The following is a 16,714-nucleotide window of genomic DNA, read 5'->3' on the forward strand; positions in this document are numbered from 1 at the left end:
TGAACATTCCCTTATGTTACTTGTTGGCTATAACTCTCACGGCTATCGGTTTAGCACCCGTATTTAGCCTAAGATAAAATTTACCACCCACTTTGGGGTGGCTATCACTGTCTGTGGGGGGGGCCTTGATCAGAAGGACTTGGGCACCCTAAGCGACGCCAGAGAGTCGGTCTTCTATATGCTACATTTCCCGGCCCGTCTGCTGGACAGGGATTCAGCGCTGGGCTCTTCCCTCTTCACTTCTGTTATTGAGGGAATCCTGGTTAGCTTCTTTTCCTCCACTAAATAATATGCTTAAATTCAGTGTGTTGCCAAGTCTAATCTGAGGGCATAGTCAGGGATCCAAAGCTTGAGCAGCCGGCCTCAGACATGGGGGGTTTGAGGTGTTGCCTCAGCCATGTGCCTCCCGCACAATCGAGTGTGCACTGGATCATTCTGTGCTGAAGACTGCCTGCTGGATGCAGTCACAAGGCCTGCACTCCGAGGTCATCCTACATAGGCATCTGTGGGACACCACAGACAGCCACAGGCGGCATGGCTAATGTCCTCGGTATGGGGAGGGGCATCTGGCTTTTGGCTACCACTTGGGCACATCAGGCATCTGGCCTTGCTGATCCAACAAGGGGGGAAGCAGAGGAAGTCCAGGACGGGCCTGCAACAAGCCTCCACACAAGGCCCAGGGATCCTGCAATGGTGCAGATCAGGGTCTGAGGGGGACAAAGTGAAAGGGGGTCCCTGCGATGGCTCCAGCCGCACTTCGAGTATCATCCCCAAGCAAATTATGCAACCCTCAAACAGGCATAGCCATTTAAGGAACCCGGGGCCACAAAGTGCATTCAAAGTGTTGATGATCAATGTGTCATGAAATTCACACTAACTCTTGCATCTAGCTGCGTTCTTTATGGACTCGCGAGCCGAGTGATCCACTGCTAAGAGTCACAGGAAACTTTCAGAAATTGGCCTGGCCTGCCCATGCAGGAGAGGCTGGGGAGGCAGTGCTGCCTACCCAACCCCTACAGCTAGAAGGTCCAGAGCCCTGTCTAGCTTCCCCACTTGGGAGTCAGCCACGACCATCAGGGTTTAACAAAAAAAGGGTTCCACGCTCTCTGCCGGGAAGCCCCTACCATCCTGGGCAGCACACAAGGTTTCCCACAGCAATGGAGGCAGGCCACTCCTCTGCCAGCACACCCAGACACACCACAGCCACTCATCCAACCCCACCATTCGAGGGATGGAGAGTAAGGTTTGAGGCAGTAGAAAGTCGATTGGGAACGCTATAGTCTTCAAACCGCAGCACGGCCACACCAGGCCGAGATCTAGGCACATGGAGGCAAGGGAGGTTCACCCACCACACCAGCAAACCTGGCCATCACTCATCCAAGTGGGAGGCCAGACCTCGAAAACCTGCCCGTCGAGTAGGCCTGGTTGCGCCATTGCACAGAGCTTACCTGGCATGCCAGGCCCCATCCACCTGAGGATGTGTCCTTTGAGAACAGGCAATTTTCCTTCAGCTCCACTCAGAACTTTCCTGCCTACCATCAAGGCCCACCCACCCAATGGGGGAGCAAGGGTCAGAGAGAGAGCAGACAACTGGCACGGCTCTGGGGTCTGCTCAAGGCTTTCTCTCCTCTCTATCTTGCTCTCTCTTTCTCGCTCTCTCTCGCTCTCTCTCTCTCTCTCTCCCTCCCTCTCTCTCTCTCTCTCGCTCTCTCTCTCTCTCTCTCTCTCTCTCGCTCTCTCTCTCTCTCTCTCTCTCTCTCTCTCTCTCTCTCGCTCTCTCTCGCTCTCTCTCTCTCTCTCTCTCTCTTGCTCTCTCTTTTGCATGTTTGGGGGTGTTATTCAAGCAGGCTAAGACAACCCAGCTGGACATCCCTGTCCATTTTCCATGCCACAGCCCCCCCCATGGAAGGGATCCCTGCCTCAGCGCTTGGTCCCCCATGTGCCCCAGACATGGACCACTGAACTGGCTGGACCTTATCTCGAGGGGTGCCCTGTGCTGTGGGTGTGAGCATCTGTGAGGCCTTCAGCTCCTCCTCTGACTGCTCCACCTTTAATGATCCTTCCACAGGTTCAACTATGGAAACCTTTTAATTAATTTTACTTCCTCTAGATAGTCAAGTTGGATTGTCTTTTTGGCTCTCCACCGGGACCGTTGCAGACCCCGGCGGGGCCGATTCTAGAACCTCACTAAAACATTCAATCAGATGTACCGATAGTGTTGAAAGGGCTGGGTTTTACTCAATGCAAGTTTATGACCTGAACTTACTGGGAATCCCTCTTTCATGGGAACTAATTGCAATCCCCAGTATCATGAATGGGGTTCAGTGGGTTACCCGTACCTGTCAGCAAAGGATAGACATAAGCTGATTGATTCAATGTAGAATGTGTGCAGACCCAGACATCTACGGGTATCACAGACCTGTTGTTGATAGATTTTGTGTGGCTGAAGGGCACTTGTCCCTATAAGAAATTGAAAGCCGCCCGCTGGAGGTCATGTAACTAAGTAGCATGGAGAAGTCTTGTCCCCTATTGGAATTAACCAGACAGATCTCTCCACCAACTATGAAGGGCCATGAACCACCACCCACAGAATCAAGAAAGAGCTATCAATCTGTCAACCTTTTCCGTGTCCGGGCTGGGGGAGGTTTCCATTGTTGAGTCACATTAAACCACAGGCTCCACTCCAGGTGGTACCCTTCCATCAATTCCTTAAAGTTTCAGCTTTGCAAGCATACTCCCCCCAGAACCCAAAGATTTTGGTTTTCCAGATGCTGCTTGGCAGGTCATGGGAATAATGCAGCTGGATCGCTGGTCGGCATCGTTTCTGGTCGGAACTATGATGGTATCTGATTGTCTTCGAAACTCTGACTTTCGTTCTTCATTAATGAAAACATTCTTGGAAAAATGCTTTTGCTTTGATTTGTCCTGCGCCGGTCTAAGAATTTCACCTTTAGTGGCACGATACGAATGCTCCTGGCCATCCCTCTCAATCAAGGCCCCTGTTACGAAAATCAACAAAAAAACTGTCCTATTCCATTTTTCCTAGTTGAAGTATTCAGACAAGCAGCCTGATTTAAACACTCTAATTGTTTTTCAAAGTAACTGCTTCAGACCCCCAGGACACTCATGAAGGGGGGGATGAGAGGCAAGGGCTGGAACAGGGACGAGTTCACCTCTCGCCGGCCTCCAGCTCGATCCCAAGATCCAACTACAAGCTTTTTTACTGCAGCACATTTGATGTACTCTTTCGGAGCTTGAATTACTGTGGCTGCTTGAACCAGACCTGCCTTCCAATAGATCCTCATTAAGGATTTAAATAGTTGCAGTGAAAGTGCTGATTCAGCGCTGCCCAGGGGGGTGTACCTACCAGCTGCAGCAATGAGAGCGGGGCGGAGCACTCCTAGGTGGGACGCGATATAATTGACAGCTGTAATAAAGGTGTCTAAGGCACACATACAGCTCGAGAAGTCCAGGGACAAGGGGTGCTCAATCCGGGACATGAGAGGGCTTTGGGAGTGGGAGGCATAACTAGGGTAACCTATTGTGAGGGAAACTACCTAGCCACCAATAAGAGGCGAGGGCTACAGGTCAGTATATAACGTGGGATTAACATTGACAGGTCCTGCATGGTGGGCAAATGTGAAAATTGCATGTCCGACCCGTGGTAACTGGGTGAAGGAGGAACAATGCCAGCTGATTTTTCTCAGAAGACAGTAGTCGCTAGAAAACAGGAACTAGCAGATACATCCAATGTCGGCGGGAAAAGCTGTTGGGTGCTCACTGGGACAGTGGAACATTAACCTCATAAAACATGTTCTGGGAGGCACATCCACTGTCTGGTAGGCAGTTCCAAATTGCCTATTGACAGATGGGCCTGGAAGAAGGATGTGGGACAAGGAGTTGATAAGGGAAAGAGCCAATCGGAAGGTGAGTGTTGATGTCACTGAAAGGTTACAAGGATAGTGTGCTGTCGCTGATGTCCGTGAGGCGCCTCATTGATTGGATGCTGTCTGAATGTCTCCCTTCCCACAAGCGTAGGATGTCTTGTGTTTTTCTATGTGTGCTGACCAGTGGCAGAATCATAAAGTCCAGGAGGTCAGCACGATAGTGTAGCACAAATAAAGAAACAAGACATTTTCGGGGCAGAATGGAAAGAAATGTGGCACCACAGGGAAGGTGATGGACAGAGGGGGTATAGTGCTTGTGCCAATCATTGTTGGTTAACATATGCTTAACTATAGGGGACTGATGAAGTCTTGCCAATCAGTTTCATAGGCTGTCTAATAATTTGCAACATATTCATAGCTGTTTTTCACCATGCAAAAAACCTCTAATTGCATATGACGTTTGACAGCAGTGGGCGGTGTTGTCAGCTCGTATCAAGCAGATCTGTTCCACTGTGCCGTTTGATATGTGGTTATCCAGCTGTAATACACAGCGTTACTTCCTGCCTAGTGTATGCTCTTTCTTGGATTACTTTCGATGTCCTTTTGACTACATGCTCATGGAGGACCCCTGATACAGTGTACTCATTCCAATTACAGCACCTCGAAGGCAGCACCCGCATCAATCCTGGAGCTATGGCTGGCAAATGTTAGAACTTTTAACTCCAGGGAGGGGGGGACACCACACAGCCACTCTGGGACTGCTGCTGGGCAGGACAGGTGCCCAAGTGAGGGGGCAGCTCCCCTGTCCACCCCGGAGCTCGGGACAGCACAATTTCAAGCTTTTCCCTTGGGGAGTCAGTCGACACCACTGGGGCACCCCAGGACCACCACTGGGCAGTGTGACAGTCAACCCACATGCAAGCAGGCAACCCACCTGGTGACTTCCTGTTTGCTGCTCTTTTTCCCTACTTAAGGAGCCCTCCGGCCTCTTTTCCTTTGCAGATGGGGAGCAGGTCATATAGCTTGCAAATGAAAACCAATGTTAAAAAGTAAGATAGCAAGGGTTACAAAAGCTTGCTTGTATCCTCAGCAAACAGTTTAACTGACTTGCAACAGGCGATCCATCCTGGTGAGGATTAGATCCTCCTGGCCCTTAGTCTGGCGGGATGAGTGTTAGAGAGAATTTTCTTTTTAGTGCTTAATTCCTCCCATTTTGGAGACCACTGACTCTTTTGCTGGACTTTAGGACTTTTTAATTTTAGCCCTGGGGGAGTGAGTGAGCCCTTTTTTTTCACTCTCTTGTATATTTTGACCTGATTTAGATTATGTGTTTCCTTTGTTTTTGGAGTCTGATAAACTCCATAGGCATCTACATTTTGTATGGTGACACACAGCACCTTCAGTGCAATGTCACAGAGAAATTCTTTAGATGTCTCATAAGGTTTACATACCTTTTCTTGTGTGATCTACTGTTCCCAAGAATAGTAAAGTGAAATTGACTTTAGTTACCTTTTCTCTTTGTAGGTCAAGCCCACACCATTTTATGTGGAGTGCTGGGGGGTTACTTAGTAGCCCCTTTTCGTACCTGCTTATGTAACATTTTTTATGTTACCCTCACTACTTTAAATGGCTGGTGGCAGTGGTTTAATGTTCCTACCATTGTGCTTTTCTACCGCATGATGAATCCTCGGCTGCAGTACACCACCCATGGGTGTCCATTTTGTCAAAATGGCCCTGGTCTTCGTTTTTTGCCATTTTCTGTTTGTGAGGTCTTTCATGGATTTTACTCTGCACGCCAAGCCAGGTTTGAGCCCTTTGTTTGTTTTGTCTTAGGCGGGCTTCAGTACTGAATCCCGCCTTTGGCTCCACTGTGTCTGGAAGGGCAGGAAGCGAGGGACGTTCCCGAAACTCCTCTGTCCTTTGTCTTTAGGAATCCTTGAATGCACATAGCCCTAATTGGCTGGCTGGCTGTCCTTTGAGGACAGCTACCAGCTAGGCAGTGCATGAATGCGGGAAACCTGCTTAGAAGGCGAGGGTTTTTTGACTGAAGACAGAGCCGACCACTGGGAAGAACTACCCGACGAAGAAACCGGGAATAAAGCTTGCTGCATCCTCCTGGACCATTGAACTGCTTGTTGTAGCCCTGCTAATCAACAAGAGAAGCTCCGGAAGGGACGACTTCTTCCCTTGGATTAGTGGGACCAACTAACCCCGAAACAAGCTCCATTGGACCATCTTCCATGACTGGCCGTACTTCTTTGCTACTGCAGGAACAGAGTGCCAGGGGTTGGTAAATCGAGTGCAACGTCTGTTATCCCCCCTTACCTCATTGTTTGTCAATTTGTTCTTCTAAGTTGAGACTTGCATTAGCTGCTTTGCTAGAGTTTATTTCAGCTCTACCCTTCACAAGTGTAACAGCTTGTGACCCTACAGTGATTTTTCTTCAAACAACTCTCTAACCTTGTGCAAGACATTACTATCTAAGAAGTGCCTCAGCCCCATAGACATTGCTCCAATTGATTTTGGCTGTCCTGGCTTGCTGCAAACTCTTCTAGTCCATTTGACTTTAATACTTACTGTCTCTCATAGTTGATAACTTGGTTTTTAACTATTATTGCTGGGAACGTTTGTTTTCTAGAATTCATTGGGAGATTTAAAGTGCTCACATGCTCCGAAAACCTGTTCAACCTTTTTCCTTCCCTTAACCTGTCCTTCCTACAAACGTCATCATCTACAATGTGTACTAGTGATATATAAATGCCATTACTGTCATAGTTAGTTAAGTCCCCCCAAGATCTATGAATTATGTAAGAAGCAACTCTAAAGTGTATATACTTGCTTTGTGTTGATTCTGGAAAAGTATTTTAAAGTGTATTTGATTGCTTATATATTGCCATTTTTAAAGAATGCTTATTTACAAACTATTGTTAAATACATACATAATTATTTACAACAAAAACCGGAGTATAAGCATCACTTGGCTATTTGTATTTGTGGATTTCATTGCTACATCTCTACAGCTCATATTTACCCCTCTTGAGATATGCCAGGCTGCTCAGTCACACTACCAACTTGTGTACAGGCCTATACTAAAAGGTGGGTCACGTAATACCAAGAGGACAATGGTTGTGTAGTCTCTGCAGCGTTACTACATCAATTCTTCCCTAACAACCATGGTATGCACAGGAAACTCCCATACATCCTGGGTGCACCTGCAGGGATGCAGGATGAGTGTTGAGCTGTTCTCTCTTTCCGGTAAGCCTAGCAAAACAGGTGCGCTTGGCCCAAACAGTGGTGGAATGGCAGTATACAACTCATGGGAGAAAGGGAATAGAGGGTGGGCCGTGGTGCAGATGGCAGCTTCAGCCCCAGACCCTGGATGGTGGCATTAAGGCAGGAATGACCTCATGGCCGCACAGCAATGTGGTAGTGGGTGACTTTGCCAGGACATCTGGGCCTTCAACTGGGCTTAACATGCTGTATGGCACAGTGGTCCAATCAGTTAGTGTGAGACACACCTGGCACCGCTGTCACCTACATTTGTCTGTAGCCATGGTCAATGATAGTAGGTGTGAAGTGTCTCCCTGTGGGACATATGTGTGTCATGGGAGCTGGACAGGTTCCTACTTGCTCGGACTGAGTCCCCAAAACAAGTGGGGGCCAACAGGCTTGGCCTCAGAGCAAAAGGCTAAGTGAGCACAGCATCTGGTGGCCCAGGTGAGTGTCACGGTCCAGTAGGTATCCCATGGAGGTGCTACTGGGTCTGTGCAGGTGATTTACAGGAGCTTCAGTAGGGATTGCATAATCTCCTTGTCTGCTCACATAGACATGCAGTGTGGGGAATAAAAAAAAGCAGGACTGCTGTCTGGGGCTCTGCCCTCAACAACTTGGAGCTTGACCCTCCCGCGAGGGGCTGGAATGGTTGGAGAAATAGGGTGCAGCAGCGGTCATTTCCCCTCAGCCCTGTGGACATGGCAAGACTGCTGCCAGAGGGCTGTGTTACTCTCAACCAGATCAGAGAGCCACCTTCCCTCTGGGCCTTACCAGCTGACCCAGAGCCAGACACAGTGCACAATCATGGAGGGAAATCAACTTGCAGGGGCCGTCTGGGCCAATGTGTTAGTCCCACGAGGGGATCCACTCTTCTGATCAACCAACCTACTCACTGTGTTGAATCCTCCGAGTGGACTGCACGCAGCTCACCCATTTATCTCTCAGTGGTTTCACCTCCTCTTGTACTCTGTCTTCTGAGTTATTTTCAACTTTCACTTATGGTACTTGTTGGCTATCGGACACATGTTCGTATTTGGCCTTACATGGAGTTTACCACCTGCTTTGGCCAGCATTTCCAAGCAACACAGCTCCAAGATGACCTGCTTCCAACGTGCAGGGGTGCTTCCAGCCTCACCCTGTCGCCAGACATGGATTCTGCACTGGGTTCTTCCCTCTTCACTTGCCATTTGTGAGGGAAGTCCGGTTAGTCTCCTTTCCTCCACTTAGTACTATGCTTAATTTCAGCGGGTCACCTAGTCTGATCTGAGGTCATCTTTGAGGAGCCAAAGATCAGGCAGCCGGCTTGAGTGCTGGGGCAGTTTGAGGAGGTTTCCCCCAGCCCAGCTCCTCTAGCAAAGCCATGTGTACACTGTCCTGATCAGCACCAAAGAATGCCTCGGGCATTGTTGTCAAGTTTCACAGTTCTGTGCAGGATTGATTGGCCAGGTCCTTGTTAATTCCAAATCGCTTGCCTATGTGAGCAGGTGGGGGGTTTAACAAGCCTGGCTCAGGCATCCCCAGAGGGCTTGGCTCACAGGTTTCCCAGCCAGTGCCCTGGCCATCCAGGGGTGCTACCCCAGCCATTGTGCACTTGCCTCTGATGCAGTGTGCCAGCCACGCTCATCAGAGTTCCTCACAGCGGACCCAGCCCGCTGGGTCATTACTCACAAGCCTCCCATCTCAATGTCTCCATCCACACCCATGCAGCTGGACCTGTTCTTCTCAGCAAATGCACTGAAAGACACCGCACACAGGGACAGTATCACCTCCAACAGCAGCAGTTGTTGCATGGCACTCAGGGGGCACGGGATGGTGCTGTTATGGGCGGGGATGTTGCCACTGTGTGGGGTGTTTTTCAGTGCATTGGGGTGAGGTGAGCAGGTCCAGCTGCATGGGTGCAGAGGGAGACATGGAGATGGGAAACTGCCGAATCATTTATTACAGTTGTTGCATTTCACTCAGGGGGAACATCGTACAGTGTCATTGGGTGCAGGGATGCGTTACCTGCTCTGACCATATGTTTTCCTTTTTTCTGAGGCATTCTGCAAGGACGCAGGGCTGTGGAATGCCTGCACACCACAACACGGCAGTCTAAGCTGGTTTTGGCATCTACAGAGAAGTGCATTGCTACTTGACGCAGGACAGCTAAAGCAGACTCTCAAGGGAAAACGCTCACATCAGATGGACATCTTTCTTGAACTGTCTGTATGACTATTTATATGGAGATGTGTTTTATGATCCGCATTGTTGTCAGAAAATGGAGCTGCCACTCCACCTGCATCTTAGGGTGAGGCACTGTAACGCTCACCTGTTATCCACGGAGATGTCACTCAGCCTGTTCTGACCTCTTACAACCTCGAACCCTTCCCTGGAGGCTATTCGACTGGAGACTGGGCCTGAAACACAGGATTGGTAGAGTTTAACTCCCTATTGTCTCTGGATGCTTGAATCCCTTCTTCCCTGGGGTCCATCCCTTCCCTTTGATCCACAGCTCACCTTGTTTGCTTGGATAGTGTGCTCTCTGTCCTGCCTTCAGTGCAGGGGCGCGTTCATTGATGCGGGCTCGTTGCTGCCTAGTTACTTCACTGGCAAGAGTCCGACAGGTAAGTATAATGAGTCTTTTGAACAGTTCTCTAACTTCATTCCTTTCCTTCCTTAGATGATGGCCGGCGTCCGGGGATGGCGGCGTGCTGCTGAGATGAGTAGCGCTGAAGGTGAGTGAGAGCACGATGCGCGATGCACCCCTTATGTATTTGTATTGAAGTGAGTTCTTTTTCTGTGTCTTTTAGGTGCCGTGACGTTTTCAGCGTGGATGCCAGTTATAAAGAACAAATGCAGTGGTAAGCGCAGTATGCGGCGCCTCTAGATGTTTCCACGCTAACATGGAGTGTCTTTTCCCTCTTGCAGATGGATGAGAAGTTCCAGAGACAGAGTTCCCCCAGAGTGGCTGGGATTCAGGTAAGCGTTTGAAGCTCGTACAGTATTTAAAAAATAAGTGAAGATTTGCAGAATGCTTACTAATGCCTTTTTTCTGTTCTTTTCCCTTTTCCTTAGGAAGCGGCATGCCGGGATGGGAATGACACCACCGAAGATGCCCGCCAGGGCGTAATTTTAGGGGGGGGACAGGGGTGTTTGTCCCCCCCAACTTTCATGGCACACTATTTTGTTCCTATTCATTTGGCTGAGGCACCTTTTCTTCAGCTGCCATGTCCCCCCAACATTTTCAGCAAAGTTACTCCACTGATACCCGCAGAACAGAAGGAGCGATGACTGATGGGAAGAAGCGCCGCAAAGGAAGGCTGTTCCTAACAGTGTTCTTGTTCTTGCAGGAGCTGAGCGCAGAAGAAAGATGCAGGCCTACTGGAGACCGATCCGAACACAGTGAGTGTCACACTGCAGGTGCAGAAAACGCAAAGCATGTTTCTCAGCCTGGGTGTGGCTTAAATAGTCTCTGGGTATCCCAGGTGCCTCTGGGCTGAACCACACCCAAAAGACTAGACTGCACATGTAGTTCTGGGAACCGAAATATGTGGGGGCATCCATCTTGTCCCCATCAATGCACTACAAGTCCAATCCCCAATGTTATCCTATGGGAGTGAGTGAGTGCCACAATGGGAGTGAGTTGGTGCCACAAGCGCCAAGTCTGACTCCAAGTGGGTCTTTGGAGGGATGGAGAGGGATGGAGAGGCCCTTGAGGGCCATGTAGGTGATCGTGGCCTGGCTCTAGCCTAACATCTTGGAGGGCTGGGGACATGAGGGGCAGGAATCATGACAGGCACTCCTTGGGTGGCCAGAGCAGTCCTCACACATTTTTGTTTCTGCTTACATTATATGATATGCCTTTCTACTTGTGTTCTGCTGTGTGTTGTTGCATATCTGAGTGCTCAGTTATTGGTATTGAGCTTGCAAAAGTGATAACAGATTTCATTGATTGTTTTGTGTGCTTTTGTGTGAGCGACAAGTATACTGTTGTTTCCACTTGCTATGACTGTGCAAGTGGTTTGGGGCACTTGATTTGATGGCTATGGACACACACAGTTTACCTCTCCCAGACACACATGCTCAGGGTGTTGTGATGGGAAAGTGGGATTAGCCCTGATTCATCACTGGAGGTCAACACGGATGTGGCTACACTGTGTGTACTCCACAGGGACTGCTATTCAGGTGAAGTAGGTCTGCAGAACCTGACTGTGTGCATCCTGTCCCTGTGCACTTCGAACAGCCAAGAGGATAAGTAGTGCCTGTGGTTGAGGGTGATGTCCTACCTGCAGCTCTTCTGGTATGTCACACAGTGTAGCAACATTGTGCAGGACACAAGATACCACTGTGGTCATGCATACTAATGGTGGGGAATGTAGGAATACATTGCCAGTGTTGTCAAGGGAGCATAAGCGTGACTTAAGCACCCGAAATGTGGGATCCACAATGGCCCTAGTGACTATGTGTGCTACTTTATACCTTACCTCACTTGGGGTGGCGGGATTCCTGAATGGTGTGAGCAGGAATGGTGAAAGCGGGTAGGCACTGTCCCCTGCAAAGGTGCACATGGTTGTTAGCATTGATTGCTATGGGATGTTATTCTGTGTGTCAGGTAACTGCTTGCATATGTGTGATAGCTGATACTCACCAATGAGCCAGGTGTTACCAAAGGTTCCTGATGGGTGTCCAGACAACTCGTCGAAAAAAAACTGGTCGACTGCAATTTGGTCGACGCAATTTGGTCGAAAACCAAATGGTCGAATTTTTTTTTTTATTTATATATTTATTTTTCGGGTTTTCGTTTAGTTAAAAAAGGGGTTTTTAGAGAAAAAAAGGGGGTTGGGGGGGGGACCCCCCCCAAAAAAAAAAAAAAAGGGTTAAAATAAAAAAAAAAAAAATTTCGACCATTTGGTTTTCGACCAAATTGGTTCGACCATTTGTCTGGTCGACCAATTTTTTTCGACTAAATGTCTGGCAACCTCCTGATGTAATGGCTTGGTGTATTGGAGAAGGGTGTTAAATGAAGCAATCAAATGTTCTTATTGGGAAATGTTCACTCACATGCATAATTACTCCCTTTGCATCGCAGCTGACCTATGCATTGATTGCATGCCAAGGCTTCCGCTTGCGGTACATGGGCTTGCTCAATTGAGGAGACTGTAGCGCAACAAGCGTACAATCAATGGCTCCCAGTACCCGTGAGACACATGCTATGGCATACAACTCCTGCCACACTCGCTGCCTTGCCTGCAGTGTGTGTGGCATGTATATGTGCCTATGCACATGTGATGCTATACAGTGCATTACTTGGTGTAGCCACCCAGCTTGTGTGGGCTGTGATATGCCCACAACAATGGAAGAGGTGTGTTGGAATGAGTCTAAAGAATGTAGGGCTGTCAGCACCTTCTGCAGGGTTGTGAGTAAATGGGAGCAGATGGTGGGTGATGCAAGGTCTTCCTCCCAGTCATTGACCAGGTCTAGGATGACACAGGGGGTGGGGGTAATCTGTCCCTTGCATACACCTCATCATCTTGCTTACCAAAAAGCATTCAGTGAGGATGGAAAATCCTGTCCCTCACCATCCTCCTCCTCCTCCTCCTTCTTCCATGAACATGTTCAATCACTGCCACTACAGCTGAATTCATCCTGACAGTCCAATTTTGTAATGGTGCGCATTGTATGCTTTTATACGTAGCCTTTGCACTGTGTAGCTTGCATCGCTTATCATGTGGTGGCGAGATCACAAGGTTTGTACGGGTCTTTTCACTCTAGGAAGTTGAAATTAGGAATCCATGATTTGGGTTATGTTTGCGCTTGACTGGCCATATTCGTTTTTTATGTGGCACGTCCTTCAACACTCCACTTTATTTGTCGTTTTTACACATTTTGTGCAAAGAATGGGGAATATGCATGTTACGCCGCTATATGTTTCTTTGCTCTGGCCCTTTCCACGTTTAGCGCTGTGTTACGCGCAAAGCACTCGGCAATACATAAAGTAGATAAGGACCCGTGCAAAATGAGTGCAGACCCACAGAAAGTCTGACCCGGGAATCAGCAACACAAGGCTTGCATGGCACAAAGTGTACTTTTTCACTTTGCACCGCGCACAACTTTCAATGAATTGGGCCCTTAGTTTTAGAAGATGGGGCACTGCCATATGAAATACTGCAGACAGATATAATGACACTATCAGGCACTCTTTGCCATTGTTGACCAACTTTAGAATGCCACCCATCATTCTGATACGGTCAGCATGCTTGCTCCAAGTGCAGAGCTAAGTGCTCGAATCAGCAAGAAGAGGTTGTCGTGTGATGAAAGATTGTGGGCCTCACTTACAAACGTGTTTTTGAATGGGAAATCCTCATTGGAAAATGCTTTGTAAAACAGGCAATGTATCTTGCAAGGGGTGTACACAGTATGGGTGTCTTGTAAAATTCACGACTGCTGTTTTATGTTTCATGTATGAAAACCACTGAAATCACATTATTTGAACTGCCATTTGTAAAAGCTTGTTGAAGCTTAAGTCACACAGCAGAAAGAGTATTGAAGAGGCCACCATTGGCTGCCTTTAATGTGCAACTTATCTATGCAGCTTTCCACCGCATTGCAAAGCAGATATCCTGTGAAAGATCATGGGGATTTAGAAAGATCAAGGTCTGGGCCTAAAGAGAATTCCATGTTTTTGTCTACAACTCTGGATCAGTGAAATAGGGTGGATGAGAGAAGAGAATCTGCCAAGTGCTGGTGTGGCTGTTAGACTCAGAGTTTTGAAAAACATCTTGCTCTAGTCTGCTGTGCTCTTCGTCAAAAGTTCAACACAATGTAAGGCCCTTGTTACACTCAATCCTGCAGGTCAAAATGTAATGGCAGATTCACTCACATGGGCTCATTTGGTACTGTAATAGAGCATAAAAGAAGTTCATAAAAGCAGTTGGTGCTTTCCTTTCATGTTCCACTTCACTTTACAGGTGTCCTTAGGCGTAGCATGGCAGCAAAGCGGAGAAAGCATCACTGCGTTGCTTTCCTCCTCCGTCGCAGGAGCGCATTATAAAACACTGTCTGTGAAGCGTCTATAAAGGCAATCTTTTATTTTTCCCAAAGTGGAGAGTAAAAGGGAAGAGTAAAGGAGATTTTGCCCTCATTTACTTATTATTTTAAACTGTACCTTGAGGGTGTTTTAAATTCCTTGCAGGTACCAGCAACACACAAGTGCAAGTGTAAGTGTACCCCCGGCAAGCAATTATCATTTAAAAGAACCCCTTTTAATCATTTCCAAAGGGTAAATGATCATAGGGGGAAATGCCCTTTACCTTTGCTTGTGTGCAGCTTTGCCTGTCTATAATTACTAATATTAATTCTTTGTGTATGTTTTTGTACAATGCCAATTTTACTGGGTACTGTATCAGAATGATTGTTCTAGGAGGTAGCTTGTCCACTGTTCAGCCTCTTTTGGTCAATCAGCGTTCTTTTACCCGAAGTTTATTTTGAGAAAAAAAAGCCTCTAAAACCAGTACTTCATAATGTTCAGAAAAGTCTTTATTCACCATGCTTTTATTTTTTAGGCCCAGACCTCTCCAGCATTTGGTGACTTTATTTTATGGTTCACTAAACTCCTGCAATTTGCTTGGATGTAAACACTGTCCCCAAATGTGTGGCTAGCTGCTAGTCATCTTTCTCCTTCCCCACACAGTGTTGGTGCAGGTGCTCATCAAGGAAGAGGTACTGTTGCTGAGTATCCTCAAAAGCCTCATTACAAGACATGGGGTTCTTTTTGCATTTGCTGGTGTAGGTAAGGGCAGCAATGACTGTAGTATGTTTTTGTTTTTCATTCAACAAGGGTCAATTTTTGTGCACCTGTCTGCTCTTTCACCAATGCTCTCCTTTTTTCTTATCTCATCCATTAAATAAATGCAGGGATTGGGGGGAAGGATCATGGATATTGTTTATGGAAGGAACTATTTTAGGAACCTTCATTTACTGCAAATAACATTTATAATAAACCCGCAGAGGAATGGAGCGATGAGACGCTGGAGAAGGACACAATGTGGCCGTGTGTCATTGTGTCAATGGAGCCATGTCTCAAAGGAGCCAGGGAGAGCGAGAGCATGTAGCTGTGGAAATAGGTGGTCCATCTGTTGTGGCCAAGAAGTGCTCTTTCCCTGACTGGAAGCAACAGTCTAGGGATGTCTGTGGGCAGGCAGTGAGATCCTGACTCTGCTAACTAAGAAATGAAGAAAGAACAGTTTACGTGCCCAGTGAGTGCCAATGAACGAAAGACTGAATATGCGTTTGAAAGTCAATAAAGCAACATTGTATCGCAGTGGTCGCGTGCAGGAAGCATGTTCTCGAAAGCCTTTGATAAAACCTGAATGATAAGATAAGAGTTATCTGCGAGTAAGCAGCCGAGTGGAGCAACAAATTGTGAGCAAAATACTGAATTGAAAGTTAAAGAGCTGCATTTGAATCCTCGAAGAGTGAATAACCCAGCCATCCTAAGTTATGGGGATAAAGTGCTTGGGTATGGGCAACTGGTTGCACAACATGTAGTGGGTGGACCTTGCGGTCTGTCAACTGCGTCTAGACCTGGAAGGGCCAACGAATGAGAAGGAAATGTGCAAGCAACCAAAAAACCAGAAAGCACTGGATATTGGTTTTGAAGCAGTACAACATGCTTGGGGAAAGAGAAATCTAAGCTCCCATTGAACACTGTTAGATTGTTGGTAAAGCAATACACTATGCTTGGGAAAGGACTCCTGAGCTGCTTGGAAACATTACTTTGGGAACATTGTATTGTGAAACCAGGCTTAAAACTAGTGAAGGGAATCACAAACTCTTTTGGAACTTTGTTTCCGTTAGCCAGTACCTACAGCTTGGGGGAAAGATCCCTGAGCTCCTTCTGAGAACATTGTTTTCTTTAAACTGTACCCTCAACTTGGGGAAGTGGGCTAGAGAATGTTCCAGACTTTAATCTGAACACTATTTTGAGTTAGAATATCCCTGCTCTACATTTAGGTATTAGATGTGAGGACAATCATTTGGTGGTGACACAGACACACTTTTGTTTTGGACTTCTGGGAATAGACATTACATAGTTTTCGTAGGTAGTGCAATCCCCACCATAGCTATAGGGCAAGATGGGTGTTATACCCATCCTGATATTTTCAATAATGGTTTTCAAAAACTGTTACCTCTGTTGTCTGTGTCATCTCGTGATACCATGCCTGTATCACAGATGTTTCTCACTCTTTTGTGGTGGGAATTTTCACAGCATTTTACACTAGTATGTTTGTGGCGGGTAGAGGAATGGGGTGGTAAAACTTGGGTTGTGGGAAGGGAAAGAGAGTGGACTGGGGATTTTGGGGCTGCCCCCCATGAAACAAAAATGGTGTTAATCTGAGGTGAAATGTCTCAGGGGCCACCTGTGGGTGATGCATATTTTTCCCTGGAAGGTGTTTTTTTCATGATTTCCAGCAGCACAAAAGCTGACACCAGGATAATATCTTAGCCAGCCTTTCCTTGCCACCCTCACCTGTGTGTGGTGCATTGTCTGCACACATATGAGCAAATCATTGTGT

General features: G+C 47.4%; 1 pseudogene; it reads right to left on the minus strand.

Moving 5' to 3' along the window:
• Positions 1–784: 784 nt before the first annotated feature.
• LOC138512666 (5.8S ribosomal RNA) lies at positions 785–938 on the minus strand (annotated as a pseudogene).
• Between the last annotated feature and the right edge of the window lie 15,776 nt (positions 939–16,714).

Source organism: Ambystoma mexicanum, chromosome 6p, assembly GCF_040938575.1.
Source record: "Ambystoma mexicanum isolate Mex_15411 chromosome 6p, UKY_AmexF1_1, whole genome shotgun sequence".
Lineage (NCBI taxonomy): Eukaryota > Metazoa > Chordata > Amphibia > Caudata > Ambystomatidae > Ambystoma > Ambystoma mexicanum.